The following is an 11,576-nucleotide window of genomic DNA, read 5'->3' on the forward strand; positions in this document are numbered from 1 at the left end:
CTAAAAGGAATAATAAACTGGAGAAGTTCCAGGCGAACTGGAGAGACCTCCGGGAACTGATGCAGAGCGAAAGGAGCAGAGCCAGAAGAACTCTATACACAGAGACTGATATACTGTGGTAAAATTGAATGTAATGGACCTCTGTACCAGCAGCAATACAATGACCCAGGACAATTCTGAGGGATTTATGATAAAGACGCCACCCACATTCAGAGGAAGGTCTGCAGGAGAGGAAACATATAAGAAAAACAACTGCTTGAACCCATGGGTCGGGGCGGACATGACTGAGGGTGTAGACTCGAAACTACCACACCAATGCAACTACCAACAATTTGGAAATTGGTCTTGTTCAAGGACACATGACAAAACTAGTGGAAACGCGCATCGGCCAAGGGTGGGGGGGTGCGGGGGGGGGGGTTGAAGGGGAAAGGTGGAGCATGAATCATGTAACCATGTTAAAATTGAATATTAATAAATGTTAAAAAAAAAAGTTACATACAGGAGAAATTGAATTTAATCTCTAGAGGGAAGGCACCAGTCCTAAAGTGCTTCTTGGAGAAGGGGCATTTTTAGCTAGGACGTGAAAGAAGCTAGGAATCCACTTGACCTTGGCCACCACCAATTGTCAGTGAGTCAGGGTTAAAAATAGGGAACTGACAAACTGTTGATGGTAGGTGACTAAGGACATCTTTGTATCATATTTAAAATTGCATTTTAATATGGCTTTTCTGAAATAGAGCTTCAACTATTTTTGAGATTGAAAATTACACACATGTTTTTAGACAGAACCTGTGATTTCATTGGTATAGGAATTACCTTGTGAAGAAACTCTCTCTGCTGTGCAGGTTTTTAACTTGTGCAACTTCTAGTTTTATGGAGTTGCCTGGGGGCACTGATAGGTTAAGCATTGCTCAGGGGTCACACAGCCAAGATGTGTCTGAGGCTAGATTTGAACCCAGGTCTTCCTGAGTTAGAAGCCCACTCTCTATTCTCCACACCATACTCATAATATCAGATATGATGATTGTGTCTGGAAAATTGTGGTCTGTTGTCTATTCCTTTTCCAGCTGATCATTTTATAATTATGTCTTATTTTATATTTATTTTCCTTAGGTTAGAGTATCAGGCATTTAAAATAGCTTTCAAATGACTCACTTTTTTCTTTCCTGACAATAAAATATTATGGACTTAGGAGGGCAATTAATTGCATGTTGTAACTTTGGGTCTTAATAGGATATTTTCATTTTTTTCTTTTGTGTCACTGAACAGAAACAAAGTCAGAGTTAATAACAGAAGAATAGACTTGTATTAACTGTGAGTTCCTAGAACACAGCTAACTTAGGGAAAATCCAGTCTCTGACTATAGCCTCCAAAGCTATGTTGTATGTTCCATGGTATCTTTCCTTAGGTATCTAAGGTTTAGGGTTTTAGGAGGAGCTGTCTGCCTGCCATGCAGAAGTTTCCATTTCTTTCTTTTGTAAGAATAAACTGACCACCTAGACTTTGCCGCTTTCATTTCAAAACTAACCATGAAACTAGATTCCTTCTGTGCTGGAGCCTTTCTGCAGAGCTGCTGATGTGGCATTCTTGGTTGAGAGCTCTATGTTTAGGATCCCCAAGGCGAGTCCTAAAGCAGCTGCTAATGTTCGTGAGTCAGCAGGTGGATGTTCTTTTGCATGGGCTGGCTATGTTTATAAAGTGATAGAGAAAGTTTGCTTCCAATTGGGAAGAGTTTTCTCTCCACATGGTTGAGGCCTTTCATCCTCTCTTGTCTTAGAAGTGCTCTGTGTGGTGAAGTCTCTCTTTCTTTGCAAAAAAAGAGAATTCTCCCAGCAGGTCCTGTGAGTGCCTGTTTGTAAGTCCTCAAGCACTGAAAGACACCACAATCATTTGGAGAACAAAGTATACCTAGGAATGTAGGATAAACACTATACTTGAAGAAATCAAAGAAAAATTATATATGCCTATTATCCTTCTCTGCCTCTCCTCTCCTTACATGGATTTGTAGCAGACCTTGAGAATGAGGATATCTACATATAAAACATTCTGGTGGAAATAAGGCTTCTATAATTAACTTCTTTATATTTATCATCCAGATTATCCCCTCAGCAGAACTCTCTGCTCCTAAGATGTTGGGCTGTCATAAGTGAGTTGTTGCCTTATTTTGCCTTCATGCCACTTCCTTCCTATCATCTACAAACCATGCCACTGCCATCGTGTTAGCCCTACCTCCTTACTAGTTCTCCTTTTTGGTCTTGTCTTTGTGTTATCTTAAAATGAGAAGTCCTCTAGGGCAGGAACTGCTTTGCTTGTTTATATTTGTGTTCTCCAGGGTTTAGCACCCTATAGAGTGCCTAGTAAACCCTTTTGTAAGTGTGATAGATAGATAGATAGATAGATAGATAGATAGATAGATAGGTTTGGGGATATATAGATATGCATCTATATATTATTTATGTACTTGCTAATTTGATAGAAATAGAATATCTCAGAAGAACAAGACATTTTTTTTTAAAATTTTAAACCCTTAACTTCTGTGTATTGACTTATAGGTGGAAGATTGGTAAGGGTAGGCAGTGGGGGTCAAGTGACTTGCCCAGGGTCACACAGCTGGGAAGTGTCTGAGGCCGGATTTGAACCTAGGACCTCCCGTCTCTAGGCCTGGCTCTCAATCCACTGAGCTACCCAGCTGCCCCGAACAAGACATTTTTTTTTAACCCTTGTACTTCGGTGTATTGTCTCATAGGTGGAAGAGTGGTAAGGGTGGGCAATGGGGGGGTCAAGTGACTTGCCCAGGGTCACACAGCTGGGAAGTGGCTGAGGCCGGGTTTGAACCTAGGACCTCCTGTCTCTAGGCCCGACTCTCACTCCATTGAGCTACCCAGCTGCCCCCCCGAACAAGACATTTTTGACATCACTTAACTTACAACTTTTTATTAGTAATTCCTTGACCCTTTCCTAGAAGTTCAGTGATAATAGCATGTTCCTTTTCTGTAACTTTTATAGTTTAAGAGGTCCTTTCCTCCTAACAGTCCTGTGAGATAAGACAGTAGAAGTGCTAACTCATTTCACAATTGAAGCTGTGTCTCAGACCCAGCAGCTGAATGCCTCCTTAGTGCCCTACAGCCAATAATGGGTGTTGAAGCCCCAGTACTCAACCCAGGTCTTCTGCCTCCAATTCTCCAATAGTGCTCTTCCCACTATTCCTCACTTCTTCTGGAAACAGTGAGCCTTAGGTATAAGGGGGGTTCTTTGGTCTGCCTCTGCTCTGCTCTATGCTGGTAAAAGTATGGTGAAGATGTTATAAAGTTGGGTACATTATCACAAGGGATATTGGCAAACTGGGACAGGGATATATCATAGAATCTCAGCACTATAAGGTGGCACTTCAATGGTCTTGTACCTGAACACAAATGCCTTCTACAATATACACAAAATAGTCCAGGTATGTGGTTTTGTGTGGTTTCAAGTGGATTAGGAAGTGACTATTTTGTCCTCTCCAAGAGAAAACTAGGAGCCATAGTCAGAGATTACAGGAAGGTAGATTTCAGCTTGATATAAGAAGTGGTTTTCAAATGGTTAAAACTATCCAGTAATGGAAAGGACTGCCTTGTGAAGTAATGAGCTCCCTATGACTAGAAGGATGCTGTAGAAGGGATCTCTGTTTTGAGTGGGTAACTGAACTAGATTTTTACTTCCTAATTAAAGAATCAAGATAATGCTGCCATATGGCTTCCAAAAAACCACAAAAGTACAAAGAAGAGAAATAAAATATGGAAGAATTTCTATAAGGGTCAAAATAAGGTTTTCATGAAAATAATCTTTTAGTTCATTTATGTTATGTGACAAAGAGGACAACTACTCAAATTCATTGCTCATTCCATTTGTTACATATTAGATAGATATCATTGGAACTAGAAAGGGATCACCTATAGTACAAGTACAAAGAGTACTTGTACTATATTTTACATAATTCTATTGAAATGACTGTCTCTATTTTCGCTATTTTACTCTTTGATAAGGTGAAGTATTATAAAAATAAGATGTATTTGAAGAAGCTCTGTGGGTTCTATGTGGTGTCTCAGAGTTTAGATTCAAGCCAACAGAATTTTTTTAATTGAACATACATTCAGTTTAATTCAACAAATTTTATTAAGAGCTGTGGTAGGTGATGATAGCTAGTAGGCTCTACATATACAGCATTTGGAAGCTGGATGAGTCTGGTAGAAAAAAATCATGTGATCTTGAAGTTGTATATTAATTCCAAGGACTTGCTGAGCATAGTCTGTTCTCAAAAAAGTTTTATAGGGGGCAGCTGGGTAGCTCAGTGGATTGAGAGCCAGACCTAGAGATGGGAGGTACTAGGTTCAAAGATGGCCTCAGACACTTCCTAGCTGTGTAACCCTGAGCAAGTGTAAGATTTAAAATTAGATTTGACTCAGTATGAGGGTTTTAAAAGTGAGATTGTGGTCGCCATTTATAAAATATTAGCCCTTAAGTCAGAAATGACTGTTAGCAGCTTTTATTTACAACAAGGTAGATATATTGAAAATGTGGAATGTAGGAAGGAGACAGAACCTTGTCTAGCCTACCAGCCTACGTGTTGATCCAGTAAAGTCTGGCTCAGCCCCTCACAAGGGCTCCCTCAAGTCCCAATCTCCACATGGAAGTCCTGATGGTGTCTTCAGTCAGAAATCCACCAACACAAGCCTCTTCCTTCAGCCCTAGTTACTCACCAAGCAAGCCTCCCCAGCATAGAAAGCTCCAGTCGAGGGAGAGTCTAGGATAAAGCCTCCAAGAATCTCCCTTCAGCTTGGCTCACTAACACAGAATGAATGAATCAATCCTTTGGCTTGGCCTTTTATCCCCTTTTTTCCATGTCAATTCCTGTCTCTCCCCCTCTATAGGAACCAATTGCAGTCTCCCAATTTGCCTAGCACTGTCCAAGGCGGGGGCAGTGCTTGTGGCCTTTGGGGGTGTGAACTAGTAAGTGACTTGTGAGCTCTCTTACCTAGTGACTAACCAAGTGCTAAGTAGGGGTACTTCAAATTCTTGATTTGATTACATTAAAGGTTGCTAATTGATTATATTAAAAATAAATTTAAGAGTTCAATTCTCTCTTCACCCAAGTCACTTAACTCCCATTGCCTACCCCTTACGGTTCTTCTGCCTTGGAACCAATACATGGTATATAGTAAACCAAGCACTCCCAGTTTTAAGCAGGTTATGGATGAGGCAGCTGTTGGTCTAAAGGTTCTAAAACTTCAGTGGCAATGAAAACATAGTCTTGGATGACTGGAAAATATTTTTCCTAAAATCCTAAAAGATATTTCCTATACATAATATTTTAAAAGTACAAGCCACTTCATTCAAAAATCTTGGATTTTCTTTATAAAACATGCAGAATTTGGAGCCAGAGGACTTTGATTCAAATCCTTTTTGAGGGACTGCAGTACCTGTGGGACCTTGGTTGTTATTGAATCCCTCCTGACCACAGTTACTGAAACTTTAAAATAAAGGAGTTGGACTAGATTGCTTCTGTGCCTTTCAACAAGTCAGTGATTCTATAACCTTGTCTTTAAGGTGATTTAACATATCTATTTGTCCCCTTTCTAAGAAGAGAGATATGAAGTTTCAATTTTTTCTCTTTCACTTTTCTCAATTCTTCATTTCTGCCAATCTCAAGCATCAAAATCTTGATGTTATATTTGACTCTTTATTTTCTGTCCCTTGTCACTTATATCCAGTTAGTTATTAAGGCCTTATTGATTCTTTCATAATTCTTTATCCTTGTGGCACAGTGTATAAAAGGCCAAACTCGAAGTCAGGAAAACCAGGATCAAATTCTTCTCTGACACATACAAGCTTTGTGACAATGGGCAAAAATCATTTAATGTTTCAGTATTCAGGCGACCCTTAATTTTACATAAGAGTGGTAGATTGATTTACACATATTAAGAATTCACTAAACCAATAAAATCACAAGTTCATCCAGAAAAGAAATACTCCTGGCAATTTTTTCTATAACAATTTAGGCCCTCTTCACCTCCTGACTAGACTATTACAATAAATAACATTCTAACGGGGCTCTTGGCCTAAAATCTTACCATTGTAATCTAGACTTCATATAGCTGCCAAATTAATTATTCTGAAACATTACTTCTCCCTCCCAGAGCTTTTAAAAAAATGATGTCTTTTGTTTTTTACATTCATTCTCTAATTTATCCTTTTTTCCCTTCTCTACCCAGCAAATCAACCTTTACAACAATGCTTTTTAAAAATTTAAAAATAAGAAAAAAAAGTTCAGCAAAAACAATGGATGAGTACATTGACTGTCTGACAGTATATTCAATTATATGCACCCATAGTCCACTCTCCTCTGCATGAAAGGAATTGCATTTTTGTCAACTTTTCCCCAGAGCCAAACCTGCTCATTATAATCATGTAGCATAAAAAATGCCATTTCATCCTGACACTCCTTTGATTTCTCATTGCCTTATAGAATAAAGCTTTTGTCTCCAAGCCTGTGCTTGGAGCTCTTCCTCATATTCCATTAGCCTCCCTTTTCTTCTCTATTTATCTCCTACTTCATTGTCAAAGTTTAACTCAATTCCCACTTCTTTAAAAAAAAAAAGCACCATACGTGACCATGATTATTGATGTCTTGTTCCTATGGACTCCTCGTACTTAGACTAGATCATCTCAGAATCCCCTCTGTGGCCTCCCTGACAGAACTTTAATGAGTCTTCTGAGGGAGTCCTTTCCATTTGTGGATGATTCTAATTGTTCAGTTTTGTTTTTATCATACCTAATCTTCCTCTCTGAAATTTTCATCTATTAATCTTAGTCTTTCCATCTTTTGTCAAACAGATCAAACTAATTCCTATTACACATGACAGTTTTTCAAATACTTGAAAACAACTATCATCTTTCCCCCTCAGATTAACTGTCCCTAGCTCTTTCAACCATATAGCATGATCTCAAGACCTTTCACCATATTGGTTGCATTCCTTTGGATGTTTTCTAACCTACTGATGTTCTTGAATTATAACATCCAGAATAGACCATAATAATTCAGATGTGTTCCAACCAGGGTAGGATACATCAGGCCTTTATCTCCTTGATCCTGGAAAGTATGCCTTTCACTATAACCTAAGGGTGTGTTAGCTTTTTTGGTGCCCATATCACATTGCTGACTAATAAGGCTTGTGGTCCACTAAAATCAATAGATCTTTTGCAGTTGAATTACTATCAACTATTCCCACTTATCTTGTACTTATGAAGTTTTATTTCTAGAACTCTAGTTTATTTTTTAATTATTAAAATTCATTTTATTAAATTTAGCAAAGGATTCTAACCTGTCAAGATATCTCACATGTCAAGATATCTCACAAGATTATCTCACATGTTAGCTAGTCTTGCATCATATTTATCTTATCTACTGCTTAGCCATGGACTACCTTTAAAAAAATTTAATGTTTTTATTTGTTAGGTGAAGACAAGAATGTGATTCATCTGATACCTTCTTTTCCCAACTCTTCCTCCATGTTTTTTGTGTGCTATTCTTTTCATGTACCCTATTTATAAGTTCCCCCTTTTTTTCTTTCTCTTTTCTGTGCTGGTATAGTCCTTTCCTTTCTTTTCCTTTCTTTTCCTTTCTTTTCCTTTCTTTTCCTTTCCTTTCCTTTCCTTTCCTTTCCTTTCCTTTCCTTTCCTTTCCTTTCCTTTCCTTTCCTTTCCTTTCCTTTCCTTTCCTTTCCTTTCCTTTCCTTTCCTTTCCTTTCCTTTCCTTTCCTTTCCTTTCCTTTCCTTTCCTTTCCTTTCCTTTCCTTTCCTTTCCTTTCCTTTCCTTTCCTTTCCTTTCCTTTCCTTTCCTTTCCTTTCCTTTCCTTTCCTTTCCTTTCCTTTCCTTTCCTTTCCTTTCCTTTCCTTTCCTTTCCTTTCCTTTCCTTTCCTTTCCTTTCCTTTCCTTTCCTTTCCTTTCCTTTCCTTTCCTTTCCTTTCCTTTCCTTTCCTTTCCTTTCCTTTCCTTTCCTTTCCTTTCCTTTCCTTTCCTTTCCTTTCCTTTCCTTTCCTTTCCTTTCCTTTCCTTTCCTTTCCTTTCCTTTCCTTTCCTTTCCTTTCCTTTCCTTTCCTTTCCTTTCCTTTCCTTTCCTTTCCTTTCCTTTCCTTTCCTTTCCTTTCCTTTCCTTTCCTTTCCTTTCCTTTCCTTTCCTTTCCTTTCCTTTCCTTTCCTTTCCTTTCCTTTCCTTTCCTTTCCTTTCCTTTCCTTTCCTTTCCTTTCCTTTCCTTTCCTTTCCTTTCCTTTCCTTTCCTTTCCTTTCCTTTCCTTTCCTTTCCTTTCCTTTCCTTTCCTTTCCTTTCCTTTCCTTTCCTTTCCTTTCCTTTCCTTTCCTTTCCTTTCCTTTCCTTTCCTTTCCTTTCCTTTCCTTTCCTTTCCTTTCCTTTCCTTTCCTTTCCTTTCCTTTCCTTTCCTTTCCTTTCCTTTCCTTTCCTTTCCTTTCCTTTCCTTTCCTTTCCTTTCCTTTCCTTTCCTTTCCTTTCCTTTCCTTTCCTTTCCTTTCCTTTCCTTTCCTTTCCTTTCCTTTCCTTTCCTTTCCTTTCCTTTCCTTTCCTTTCCTTTCCTTTCCTTTCCTTTCCTTTCCTTTCCTTTCCTTTCCTTTCCTTTCCTTTCCTTTCCTTTCCTTTCCTTTCCTTTCCTTTCCTTTCCTTTCCTTTCCTTTCCTTTCCTTTCCTTTCCTTTCCTTTCCTTTCCTTTCCTTTCCTTTCCTTTCCTTTCCTTTCCTTTCCTTTCCTTTCCTTTCCTTTCCTTTCCTTTCCTTTCCTTTCCTTTCCTTTCCTTTCCTTTCCTTTCCTTTCCTTTCCTTTCCTTTCCTTTCCTTTCCTTTCCTTTCCTTTCCTTTCCTTTCCTTTCCTTTCCTTTCCTTTCCTTTCCTTTCCTTTCCTTTCCTTTCCTTTCCTTTCCTTTCCTTTCCTTTCCTTTCCTTTCCTTTCCTTTCCTTTCCTTTCCTTTCCTTTCCTTTCCTTTCCTTTCCTTTCCTTTCCTTTCCTTTCCTTTCCTTTCCTTTCCTTTCCTTTCCTTTCCTTTCCTTTCCTTTCCTTTCCTTTCCTTTCCTTTCCTTTCCTTTCCTTTCCTTTCCTTTCCTTTCCTTTCCTTTCCTTTCCTTTCCTTTCCTTTCCTTTCCTTTCCTTTCCTTTCCTTTCCTTTCCTTTCCTTTCCTTTCCTTTCCTTTCCTTTCCTGTCCTGTCCTGTCCTGTCCTGGTCCTGGTCCTGGTCCTGGTCCTGGTCCTGGTCCTGGTCCTTCCTCTTCCCCTTCCCCTTCCCCTTCCCCTTCCCCTTCCCCTTCCCTTTCCTTTCCCCCTATTAAAGTCTTCAGAACAGAGCCTTTCTAGGAACTCTTTTTCTTATTTTAACTCTCTCATAATCCTTTGAAGACATCAAATTTCTGAAGCCAAATTTGTTTTTTCTCCCCCATTAGAATGCAGAGTAAATTATTTTTGGTTCTGAGACTATATCCTTTGATTTTTGAGGTTATTCATTACAGTACACCTTTCTTCTTGTTTCTGGTACAAATTACCATGTCTTTGTGGTCTTGAAGGTGGATCCCTCTCATTTGTAGATGCCAATAGAATTTTCTTTCTTTTTTTTTTTTTTAAAGTGGGAGAGCTCTGAATTTTAAATATGACAATCTTGGAACTTTAGTTTTTGTAGTTTCTTTTAGGAGGTGATTGGTAAATTCTTTTGATTTTTACCTTGTCCTTTGGTTTTTAATTGGCCAATGCAATTTTTAATTATGATTTATTGAAATATAGTATCTAGGCTTTTAAAAATTGTGCTTTTCAGAGAATCTATTGATTTTTAAAAGTAAACTTTTATTGATAGCTTTTTCTCACTATCCTTGTTTTCACTTCTAGTTACCCCCTCATTGTCTACTGATTTTTACATTTTCTCCTCTTGACTCTTTTTCCAGGTTAGTTGTTTTTTTTTGCCATTAGATACCTTACATTTTCTACTAGTTTTTCAGTTTTTTTGATATTGCCTTTTAAAACGTTTTCTTACTATTTCATGTAGTCATTAATTTGTTTAGTTTATTCTAATTTGGGGGGAATTTATTACTTGGGTAAGATTTATCTTTTTATGTTCTAAGTTATCTTTCCCATTCTTTTCTCCAAGGCTTATATTTCATTTCTAAAAATCTTTTGCTTCATTTTTCTATGTATTCATGTAATACTTTTGGAAATTTTTTTGCATCTCTATTTTCAGTTGTTATGGAGTAACTCTTCTTCTTTGTTGGATTTTTTACCATCTCTGTATATGTTATTATTTATGGTGGTCAGTGTTTTCTTCTGTTAACTAATATATCTAGGGTTAGTTTCTGAATTCAGGCTTTTCCCCCAAAACATTCTTTGTCCTCTGTTGTGTTTTTGAATTGAATAGTTGATCTTTCTTAATTTTCACCTGGGCTTCTTTACTGAACTCTATCTTCTAAGTTAACCTACCTAGATGGTATTGTCATGTGTGTCTCTTCCCTTTCATAGACAATCTCTTAGAAAAAAGTAATCTATGTTTGTTTGTTGCCCCATTTTGTCTCTTCCTAATTAACTCTTTGCAATCTGGCTTCTAGAGTCACTACTTTAAAAAAAATGTACTTATATGTTTTCTTCTTTATTCAACAGATACCTCCCCTAAACACTCAAAGAAACTCCTCCTCCCACAACAGAAGGGAAGATGTATCCAGTCATTTTGATATAATGATGCTGACATTGACCTTTGCACTTGACCAAAGTTTTGTTGCCTCTCCAGTTTGACTTAATTTATATTATTGAAATATTTTTCATCCTTTTCTCCACAGCCTTCACTATGTTCCTGGATAAAAGACCACTTAATGCCCTTTATCTGTTTTATTCCACAAGTGGACTGACTTCAGAAGCAGCAAAGTTAAATTGTGAATCAAAAGCAAGGAGGAACACTAATTGAATGCAAACTGAAATAAAATATTAGTTTTTTTCTGAACAGCAAACTGGGCTTCATATTTTATTTTATTTTCAAATATTTATTGGTACCTTTCATTTCCCAGTTTACTTCTTCTCCAATGAAGTCATCCTTTGTGACAAAGCAATAGGGGTATGAATTTAGGGGCAGGTAGATGACATAGTAGGTAGAGAGGCTGGCTTGGAGTCAGGAAGACCTGAGTTCAAATTTAGCCAAAAGCACTTGCTAGCTGTGTGACCCTGGGTAAATTACTTAACCTTTGTTTGATTCAGTTTTCTCTTCCATAAAATGGGGCTAATAATTACCCACCTCCCAGGGTTGTTGTTAAAATCAAATGAGGTGATAATTGTAAAGTGCTTAGCACATTGTCTGATATGATAAGTGCTATATAAATGCTAGATAGCATTCTTTTTAGTATTATTATTATGAATAAAGCACTGAATAGGGATTCAAATTCATATTTTAATACTTACTACCACTATGACCAAATCACTTAGCCTCTTTGGGCCTCAGTTTTCTCATCCATAAAAATGAGGGAGTCAGACTAAAGATGACCTTTATTGTCCCTTTCAGTTCCAGGTCA

General features: G+C 37.8%; 1 long non-coding RNA gene across 1 annotated transcript in view; it reads left to right on the plus strand.

The window, feature by feature from the left end:
* Positions 1–11,017, plus strand: part of LOC123251493 — a 95,299-nt gene extending 84,282 nt beyond the window's left edge. The window contains exon 3 of the long non-coding RNA XR_006506507.1: positions 10,854–11,017. This is a non-coding gene — a long non-coding RNA (uncharacterized LOC123251493). The remainder of the gene's footprint in view (positions 1–10,853) is intronic.
* Positions 11,018–11,576: the final 559 nt, after the last annotated feature.

The sequence above is a fragment of the Gracilinanus agilis genome, chromosome 6 (assembly GCF_016433145.1).
Source record: "Gracilinanus agilis isolate LMUSP501 chromosome 6, AgileGrace, whole genome shotgun sequence".
Lineage (NCBI taxonomy): Eukaryota > Metazoa > Chordata > Mammalia > Didelphimorphia > Didelphidae > Gracilinanus > Gracilinanus agilis.